The sequence below is a fragment of the Centroberyx affinis genome, unplaced genomic scaffold (genome assembly GCF_046629955.1).
Source record: "Centroberyx affinis isolate AG114_WGS23_722 - 3 ecotype Tasmania unplaced genomic scaffold, CSIRO-AGI_Caff_v1 ptg006663l_1, whole genome shotgun sequence".
Lineage (NCBI taxonomy): Eukaryota > Metazoa > Chordata > Actinopteri > Beryciformes > Berycidae > Centroberyx > Centroberyx affinis.
The window spans coordinates 32,501-41,401 of record NW_027283379.1 but is presented as its reverse complement, the minus strand read 5'-3'; the positions used below and the strand labels follow the sequence as shown (position 1 = coordinate 41,401).

The 8,901-nt window shown below is 39.6% G+C and overlaps 1 pseudogene; it reads left to right on the top strand.

Moving 5' to 3' along the window:
• Positions 1-4,922: 4,922 nt before the first annotated feature.
• The window catches only part of LOC139638922 (grainyhead-like protein 1 homolog), a 26,746-nt pseudogene continuing 22,767 nt past the window's right edge, over positions 4,923-8,901 (top strand).

The following is an 8,901-nucleotide window of genomic DNA, read 5'->3' as shown; positions in this document are numbered from 1 at the left end:
TCACTAGATATTACAGTGCATTGTGGGAAATATGTAGTGCCCTCAAAATCATTCCGCAATATCATTTTACGATTCGGACACTAACATAAAATGTCTGACGTGCGTATCAGTGCCCTGAAACACAGACAGTGATCCATCCTTGGAGATGAACTCAGTTTCTTCTTCTCCTCCTCAGGAACTGCAGCAGCCACTACAGGGAGCTGGAGCCCACTCTGCCCCGGAGCTACGCCTGGCTGCTGGAGCTGCTCTCCTTCCTGCTGGACGTCCGGCCGGCCCGCCTGTTCGAGGAGGTGCTGAGCCTGGAGCGCCGGCTGCTCCGGACCAGAGACCCCGAGAGGAAAACCCCCAGGACCAAAACCTCCAGGAGTAAAAAAACCCCGGACCGAAACCCCCGGCGGCAGGAGGAAAGCTCCGCCCGGGAAACCTCCGGGAAGCCGACAAACGGGAAGAACGAGGCGACAAAGTGACGCTGAAAGGGACTGAAAGAGAAGAAAAGGTGTTTAGAAATCTCCAGCAGGCAGAAATATTTCACTGATGCTGCTGTTCAGGAGGGAAAGAACTTTTTGCTCCTTCTGTTTTCTTCATTTAGAAAGAAAGAAAAGGGAAATCAAGTCCTCTCTCTAAATGTTGTATCTGCCGTTTCTGACCAGGAAAACTAAAAAAAAATTGGCTTGTATTTCCATTTTTTCATTTCTGGATTTTGAAATGAAAATCAAATTACCAATTGGTTTTTAATTTTTTAAATTTCGGTTTTCGGAAAAGAAAATAGAATGACCAAAAGCTAGGGCTGAACGATTTTGAAAAAATATCTAATTGCGATTATTTTGACTGATAATTGCAATTGCGATATGATTTGCGATATTAGAGGGAATGATCATTTTTACATCATTATTCTCATTTTCACTGAAAAACGTATTAAAATGATTATGGTGTGTTTTTTGTGGGGATCTGTACCAAACAAAGATGTTTTCTTCAGTCTGTAGAATATGATGTGTAGGCCAGGACATCTCTGCAGCACCACAATATTTACTTTAAAATGATATTTTGACACATTTCACCTTTAACAAATATTGCGCCTCCTGCGATTTGAAAATTGCAGTAGGCCATATTGTGATTTCAATAAAATTTCAATTAATTGTTCAGCTCTACCAAAAACTACACAGACCCAGGAGTGGATGGAAGCCCATTTCTGCCCCCTGTTAAAAAAATCTGGGTCTTTTTTTATGTTTTTTTTTTTTTCATCAAGTGAGATTTATTTTCCTCAATATTTTGATTTAGTATCTCAAAATTATGAGATACCAAGTCTTAATTATGAGATACTAGGTAATAATATTTAGAAAAATATCTCACTTGATGAAAAAAAACAACCAACATGCCAGATGTTTTTTTTTTTTAACAGCTGGTGAAATGTGCTTCCACAGGAGGGAAAGTGTCCCGGGCTCGGCGAGCCGCAGGTTCGATCCCGGTACTGAAGCCTGAACCCAGCGCTGCTCTCTGATTGGCTGACAGCCACAGCTAAAAGACAGGAGGGAGAAACTGTAAAATGTGCCTTGTTTCGCTTTTTATTTGCACCAGCATCAACACACTCTGCCTTTCTCTGCATCTGCATCAGAGATTTTCTTAGATTTTTGTATAAACACAAATGTGTAAACTTCCTTAAATTGAAATGTGAGTTTTGCAGTTTTCCAGCAGTGAGCGGCTGCAGAGGAACAGATTTAGAGTAGAATAGAATAGAATAGAATGATCTTTATTGTCATTATACTCAGGTACAATTACATTTCGCCTGGTTTCTCTCGGTGTAGTTAAAATATAACAAATAAATAAAAGCAGTAATAGCAGCATAATCAGACCAGATCAGATCAGACTTTTCTCTTCTGAGGCAGACAGATGGAGGCCAGTAGATCTCAGCTGGTCCCATCTGCATAAATAAAATAAAATGAATAGAATAAAAGAAGTATTGCTCCCAATCCATGCAGATATTTTATAGGGACAAAGTAATAACAGATACAATTGTCAGTTTCATTGCTCTACCTTTCCTCAAAAAGTTTCCTGTATCCAGAGGTGGAAAGTAACTAAGTACATTTACTCGAATACTGTACTTAAGTACAATTTTGAGGTACTTGTACTTTACTTGAGTATTACCATTTTATGCTACTTTATACTTCTACTCCACTACATTTCAGAGGGAAATATTGTACTTTTTACTCCACTACCTTTATTTGATAACTTAAGTTACTAGTTACTTTGCAGATTCAGATTATTAATACAAAATATAATCAACTAATAAATTGTGATGTATTATTATAGATTACTGTAAGCTACCCAGCAGTATATAAAGTAGTGGAAATCAGCCCCACCTTTTCCAGCTGCAACATTAAAGTGATGCTTACACATTAATGCATCAATAATTATAATTCAATAATATAATATATACTGTATTATTCTGAAATGGGCCATTCTGCATAATGAGTACTTTTACTTTTGTTGCTTTAAGTACATTTTGATGCTAATACTTTTGTACTTTTACTTAAGTAACATTTTGAATGCAGGACTTTTACTTGTAACAGAGTATTTTTATACTGTGGTATTTCTACTTTTACTTAAGTAAAAGATCTGAGTACTTCTTCCACCACTGCCTGTATCTTCTTCATGGTTTCATGGCACCGACTCTGCAGCCAATAATAAACTAATAGACTGATGCTGTTATTGGATCTCTTCATATAAAATATATTCCTGGCAGATCTATCAGTAGTTGATGGTAAAATGATGCAGATTATAAAATGACTCCAGTCTCTTGTCCAAACTGTTCAGGCCGGTGTGAGGTGTGAACGGCCTGTTTCAGGACTGATGATACAGGACTGAACTGACTCTCCATGAAACCAACCACACCTCTCCTCTCCTCCTCCTCTTCTCTCCTCTTCTCCTCCTCTCCTCTCCTCTCTTCTCTTCTCTTCTCTTCTCTTCTCTTCTCTTCTCTTTTCCTCTCCTCTCCTCTCTTCTCTTCTCTTCTCTTCTCTTCTCTTCTCTTCTCTTCTCTTCTCTTCTCTTCTCTTCTCTTCTCTTCTCCTCTCCTCTCTTCTCTTCTCTCCTCTCCTCTCCTCTCCTCTCCTCCTCTCCTCTCCTCCTCCACATCACATCACAGGTTAAATGAATTCTCTGTTGCACTTAGTTTAGTTCATTAGTTTATTTAACAGGGGCCATATAGCTAATTTACATCTGCAGTCCCTGGGCAGGAAGATATTAAAAATAATACAGTACAAGACAAACAATACAATACAAACAATTAAAAACAATACAATTAGCAAAGTTTACAAACAGTACATCTAACAACGTCATACAAAATATACATTATAGTCTCCATGTTGGAAAACAGTTGGTTTTCAGGTTTAGATCAGTGATCACATGACTGGTTTGTCTTGAGCCATGTGTTAAGGGTTGTTGTAAAAATCCTGAAGCTGCATTCTCTGATCTGGGCGGGAATTGAGTTCATTTACCTGCTGCTCCGACTGAAAATGCTGACTGTCCAAAAGCAGTTTTCCTAAATTTAGCACTTCTCTACCTCCACCTCTCCGCTCAACTCTGTCGAATAAAAACAAAAAACAGCAAGAAATGTAAATGTTTTCAGAGGGTTGGATCGTCGGCTCTGCAGGAGTTTCGTGTCAAAATGAAACTTCCACCGTGTGGAAAGTGTGCTGCTCATGTAAAATGATTGATTCCACAAAATTAAAATAAATTATGAAGCTTTTTTAAAGACTCCATGAAGTGCTCGGTTAGTGATGGACGATCTGTTTCTCTCCTGATCCGACTCGATACCTGATCTGAGGTTCAGGATCAATACAGCCAGGATACGATGTGATCAATAACAGTTCAGTTGCAACAAAGTCTGACTGTGCAGAATTCTGTTTATTTCTGAGACTCAAATCTTTCCAGCGATGCCATTGGCTGCTAGAATGTAAACAACAATTTAAAAATGTCGTTACAAAGTGACAATAATATAATCTGGATGGAGAGCTTGTGAAACTGTGATGGTCAAGAGTCTCATTAGTGATTACTACAGCAGAATAACATGGAGCTGATATCACCATTCATGTTCCTGACAGCAGAATAACATGGAGCTGATATCACCATTCATGTTCCTGACAGCAGAATAACATGGAGCTCATATCACCATTCATGTTCCTGACACAACAGACAGACTGACACAGTTTGTATTGAGATATACTGAATTTCGATATATCGTCCCATCAGTAATATTAAGAGTTAAACTTCAGGTGATATATTCTTTTCTCCATAAAAAGTGACACACTGTTAAAAATGATGATGGCACAGAACTGAAGTCCCAGGGTGACAAGATAGAAACACTTCAGACCGGATCTTCTACATTTGTATTGAATGATAAAGTAGCCTAATTATTTTCTCCAAATGACGTCTACTCTTACAAAATGATTACTAGCACCAAATCCTAACAAATCGTTTTTTGTTTTGTTTTTTGTTGTGTGGTGAACTTCTTGAAAACAAAGAAACAAAGAACAAAATGATAATCTTTCACAGACTGGAGCCTGTAGATTTTAGAGATTTTGAGCGTTAAAATCTTCAGGTAATGATTCTTTTCTCCAAATAGAGAAGTGACACCTGCTGTTTGGAAATGATTGACAGCTCAAACTGCTAACACATTCTTGTGGTTTTGAAATGCTAATGCGTCAACAGACTGGATCCTCTAGATTTTACAGATACTGAATGCTACTGATTCTGTCACCCAAACAGATACAGAGGCGTTTTGGATGAGTTTTGGGAGCCTAACTATTCTTTTTATATGCAAATCCGTGTGGCCCCGCCCCCCCGCGGCGCTACCTGGCCAGGTAAAGCAGCAGGTTGCAGCTGCAGACGCGGAGCCAGAAAATCAGACTAAACTCGTTCTGACTGACGCGGAGCTGACAGGACTTCACCAGCCAGCATCCCGTGGATTTTTTTTTTTTGCCCCGAGTGGACTGATCAGATTTACCGTTCCGACTAGAAAGTCCAGTCCGACGGAGGGAGATGACGGAGGAGTCTGCCAGGTAAGTCCACACGGTCCAGTTCTGTCGCAGTCTGACAGAGAAAAACCAGTTGGTGTACAGTAGTTGCGTCTTTTACGCGCGGCTGGCACACCTTACAGGAGCGTGCCGAAGTCTGTTGAAAAATCTGGTTAACAGTTTCCGTGCTTATCGGCAAATATGCATACTTCAAAGTACGTAACTTATGACCTGTCAGGAGTATAGAGACACTGGTGAATTCGGCATACATATTATATAGTAATGTGCATATTATGGTAAGAAATATACATTTTTAGGATTGGTTCACACTGCCCACCACGGTGTATTTTTGTGGAAGAAGACTGGAAATAACAGGCGCACAAGTTCTAAAAGTTTTAAAGTTTTTGGGAATAAGTGCTGCTTAGTGTATTGGATGTATGCCGACTTGAAGAGTGGATCGTAATGATAGAAAACGGTACAATGTCCTTTTGGTGATGTGTGTATTTTTTTCGGAGAAGCAATGAAATTTAAAATTATCAGATTTTCTTAACGGAGTTTGGGGTTGGACACACCTGTGCCACACTCACGATGGTGGTTTTTCTTGTGTAATATTAGACTTTGGAATGCGTCCAAGATTTAAAAAATACCTCAGAACAGTCGAACAAATCTGGATGAGGTAAATCTACATGTCTCCTGTTAGTTATTTGACTCTGTGCCTGCTGTAATCGCATTAGTCGAAATGATCATGAACCTTTTTCCAAATATTAGAAAAATAGGTTTTATATGTGTGTGATTTTGTTTCAACTAAAGCAACTTTGCAAAGTATCTGACTTACAACTTCAGTTCAGACTCTCTGGGTCGTTGAGTTCAGTTTGCATCGTCTGTTACTCAAATAATAACTCTAATAACTTTACTTCTATAGCCTACCACTTTTCTAAAACAGTGTTTACAAAGTAGTTTACACAGAGACAGTGATATAAAAGTACCACAATTAAATAAAATTAAGTTTGATAAAAAAAAAAAGTTACTATTTCTCTATAACTTGTTGCAACAAAATCACTGTCAGACAGATTGGAACTGGTATGAATATCCAAAATGCAAAAGAAAAATAAGCATAAAGTGCATAAAGACAGATGGTTTCACTAAAAACAAAATAATCACTGGAATGAATCCAGATTACCTTTAGGGATTTGCCCCATGCATGTTTAAGGAAGAGGTGTGTGTGTGTGTGTGTGTGTGTGTGTGTGTGTGTGTGTGTGTGTGTGTGTGTGTGTGTGTCTCAGTGGAGACTGGTCCTGCTGGTAGAGCAGGATCACAGTGAACACACACTGCTTCACTTTCTGTTTTTAACACACAAAAATCCCCTTTATCTTTACAAATATCTTCTCATCCATTCATCCATTTATTTTTAAGTATTTGAAGTTTTTTTTTTTCAGTGTAACATCTGCTGCAGATTTTGATCCAAATCTCCTTATGAGTGTGAACATTTTTAGTATGAGTGGCTCCAGTGGGAATCAAACCCCCAACCCTGACAGTGTTACTGCCTTGCTCTCTTATGTTATGATATATTGGTAAAATTGTCCATTTACATTGCATCAATATGTTTGATATGATATGTTTGTTGTTGCCTAATAGTGTCTGGGTGTCGTCCCTGCAACATTAACTACAGTCAGATTACAGAGGGTTTTTTTTCTTCTTAAAAACCTTTATTTATCCATGGAAACTGACCTGAGCGCAGTCTGCAGCTCAGCATGTGTTTGATCCTACGTTCGGGTGTAAAATCTCCACTGAACTTTATGTTGAAACGTGTTAGTTTGACACTGAAGCTGAGTCTGTGTTCAGTTTCACCATGAAGGCTGAAGGTCCACCTGAACTAGTCAGCTGAACCCGCTAGAGGTTCCTGTTGGATCTCTGCTCTCATTAGCTAGCTTATTGTCAAAATGTGACTTTATTGTGTATGTCAGTTACAGGCCACCATACAGTATACTACACCAGAGATCTGTTGATGTTGCTGCAGTTCCTGCTGGGAGCAGTTAGAGGGCGATAAAAGCAACCGATAAAAGCAACTGATCTTATTCACACGGCGGCCATTTTGAAGCTCTGTCCAAGATGCATCATACAGACATTTCCACTATAATTTCACAGATTCCCCACTGAAAAACAGATAAGAAATTAATGGAAATCCAGAGAGATATAAAGTCATATTTTAATATATTTGTCCCATTGTCACTAGCTACCTGAGTCTAGGCTAGAGAGCTAGCTAGTACCTTGCTAGCTAACTTCCCTGCTAACTTCAAGCAGTTGTTGTCGTTGTTGTTCCCAAGATTGCCAGCCAGTTTGATAACTGTTCAGTCTGAAGTCCTCACTTTTGGGGTAGTTCCCCCCGGGTAGTTCCCACCCTGAGTGTTCAAAATGGCCTCAGAGTGAATAAGGTCAATAGATTACTTAATGCCCCGAAGTGGGTTTTGGAAAATCATTGAGGGACATTTTGAAATCTGAGAAAGTTCAATTCTAAAAGTGGAAACAGACTCAGCCTCTCTGTGTTAAGTGATCAGTTTGAAACTCTGTAAGCTGCTGATAAAACACCGAGACCGAACGCTGTGGATCTACTGGACTTGACGAACATAATCAATGTAACCTGACGACATAATCTTAAGGACCACAGTCGTGTTTCTCCGTACAGGAAGAGGGGCGTGGTCGTGCACCAATCGTACGAGCCGCAGCCGGCGGTCTACGCGGACGAGGACGACGCGTGGCGCGTCTTCCTGGAGAGTCCGCTGACCGCCGCCTCCAAGGCCATGATGAGCGTGAACGGAGACGAGGAGAGCGCCGGCGCCCTGGGCCTCCTGTACGACTACTACAAGGTAACGCTCCATCTGGTGTCCCTGAACTAATGAAACAATTACTTTTCCTTTATTTTCCTGCTTTTTGACCTGAAAAAGCTCCTGTCTTCTTATTAAAATGTCATCTTTTCTGCATGTCACTTCTCCATCATCCATCCATATCCTCCATGTGTGTTTCTGCCCAGGCTCCTCGGGACAAGAAGATCAAAGTAGAGACCGTGTCGTCAGGAGAAACCGACCCCAGCAAAATGTAAACTCTACTGGCTAACTAATCGAATCGAATCGAATCTCTAATCTAATCTAATCTAATCAAATCTAATCTAATCTAATCTAATCTAATCTAATCTAATCTAATCTCTAATCTAATCTAAACAAATCTAATCTAGTGTCTAAACTAAACTAAACTAGTCTCTAAACTAATCTAATCTAGTCTCTAAAATTAACTAAACTAATCTAATCTAGCCTCTAATCTAAAATAATCTAATCTAGTCTCTAATCTAATCTAAACTAATCTAATCTAGTCTCTAAAATTAACTAAACTAATCTAATCTAGCCTCTAAATTAACTAAACTAATCTAGTCTAATGTAGTCTCTAAACTAAATTAACTAATCTAATCTAATCTAGCCTCTAAATTAACTAAACTAAACTAATCTAGTCTAGTCTAGTCTAGTCTCTAAACTAAACTAACTAATCTAATCTAATCTAGCCTCTAAATTAACTAAACTAAACTAATCTATTCTAATCTAGTCTCTAAACTAAATTATCTAATCTAATATAATCTAATATAATCTAATATAATCTAATCTCTAATCTAAACTAATCTAATCTAATCCAATCCAGTCTAAACCTCCATCTTGTTTCGTCCTCAGGAACTTCCTGGTTCCGTTCCAGGACTCCCTGCTGACCGTGACGCCGCTGAGAAACGTCCCGCTGCACTCCGTGATCCAGGGCAGCCCCCCCGCCCGCGACAAGAGGGGCGGCTCCTACCCAGAATCCATCATGACCCCGCCCGTCTACCCCGGCGGCCCGGAGGGCGCGCCGCACC